This window comes from Myotis davidii, unplaced genomic scaffold (genome assembly GCF_000327345.1).
Source record: "Myotis davidii unplaced genomic scaffold, ASM32734v1 scaffold2092, whole genome shotgun sequence".
Lineage (NCBI taxonomy): Eukaryota > Metazoa > Chordata > Mammalia > Chiroptera > Vespertilionidae > Myotis > Myotis davidii.
Window position 1 is genome coordinate 1 of NW_006283292.1, and position 2127 is coordinate 2127.

Below are 2127 nucleotides of genomic sequence, written 5' to 3' on the forward strand. Positions count from 1 at the left end.
CCCCACAGAGAGAAAGCTGCCCCAGGGTTCTGAACGATGCCAGACAGTCCTGCTTCTGCTTCTCCCGTATTAGTCTGGGTCCCTAGAGACTCGCCTGGAACTGGAGCTCAGAGCCTGAGACTCCCTCCAGATTGAAAACGACAACGACGCCCTCAGCCGCCAGCCCGCTCCGCACGAACCTCCGCACCTTAGTGTTTTACTTTCACACTGCACTTCCTCTGAGTCTCAGTATGCTTTTCTCTTTCTTCTAGTTGTAAATTTCCACTCAGCCAGCCTTCCTATTGTTCTGGGTGATGTCCTTCCGTATTTAGTTGTATTTTTGAAGTGGTTGTGCAAAGCAGCAATCTCCGGTGTTTACCTATGCCACCATCTTGGTTTCTCCATATTTCTTGTATAGTATTTTCATTTATGTGCTGGCCCCTTCATCAGATACTGAACTCCTGCCACAAAAGGTTGCAGCATTCCAGTTCCACAAACAGGAATCTGGAGGAGAAGATTAGCCTAAGCCAAAAAACTAAGTGATAAAGGAAAAGTTGGAAATTCACTGGAAAGGTGGAAAGTTCACCCCGCAGAAAGCCCTTGCCAGCTTCAGAGTCACAAATGTAAGTGGAAGAGGAATATTTTGATTCAGCCAGGTTATAATGGGGAAGAATTCGAGTAAAAGGCAGAAAGGACACTGTAAATTTTTAGCTTGCATGCTCAAGGATAAAAGAATTAAGGTATCACAAGGTACTCTCTTAAATCAGGCTCAAGAAAACTAATGCCCTTGTCATCTTTAACTCTGTGGGCTCTTGTTTGAACTGCATTATGCCCACTTCATATTGGGGATCAAAAGTCTGTAAAACCTAAGGCCCCAGAATCTCTGACTCTAGTGTGGGAATTCTCATCCACTAGAGAAAAAGGGGCTAACAGTCCTTGTACAAAAGGACTCTTTAATGCTTTGTCTGAAAATTACCATGTGACGCCTTGGGACTGGCAGATTTTAGCTGAAATGACTTTAGAGGCCAGTCAGTACTATGGAGAGCAAAATAGGATAAGATCTGTGAACAACAGGCTGAGATCTGGGCCACATTCTGGCTGTAAGTCCCAGGCAATGTAAAATATCTGAAAGATTCATGAGAAGAACTCTGATTTATTAAGTCTTGTCTGTGTGTTGTGCACACTTGTCTGTTGACTGTTGTTTTATCTGTCTTTGTTGTTTGGTTTAATGTGTTTATTATTAGTCTATCAAGCATGCCTTTAATTTAATTTAATACAAAAGTAACAACAGATGGCCAAGCCATTACTAAATTTCCCCAGACCAAACAGAATGTGAGAACGGGGAGAAACAATATCAGCGGTACACGTGGCCAATAGCACAGATTCTAGAAAAATTCCCTAGACAAAGTAAAGGTAACTAAAAAAGGCCCCAGCCCATTAATAACTAGGTCTCTTATTGATCCTGTAAAATGGACAACCACTCTAAGGAGTGTTCTTAAAAGTCTCATTTTCACCATGTTTTTATTTCCCAGTCCATCACTTGAAATTTGGATACATGAGACATTTCTCACAATTTAGGCATGCATATGCGATTTCTGTACCTATGAAGAGAAAATGACTAGCTTATGAGAAGGTGCAGGCTGCCCGATTTTGGGTGGCTTCTTGGCCTAAGCTTCATCTCTTCAACAATGCTATAGACTAGGCCCCAGACTCTTTTTCTTTAAAAGATGGCAAAAATGACACAAAGAACATATACAGGCTGTGTTTGGGCAATAAGATTAGTGTTTCCATAGTAATGGGTAATTCTTGAATAATAATGGAATGCATTCCAAGGTTGCCTCACAAGACCTGGGGGCACTGCTGTTTTAATAAAATGAAATGAAATGAAATGAAATGAAATGAAATAAATAATAAAATAAAATAATAAAATTCTATCTAATAAAAGAGTAATATGCAAATTGACCATCACTCCAACACACAAGATGGCCACCCCCATGTGGTCAAAGATGGCCACCACAAGATGGTCAGCAGGGGAGGGCAGTTGGGGGTGATCAGGCCAGCAAGGGAGCAGTTAAGCATCAATCAGGCTGGCAGGGGAGCAGTGAGGGGGCGATCAGGCTGGCAGGCAGAAGCAGGGATCGGGCCTCA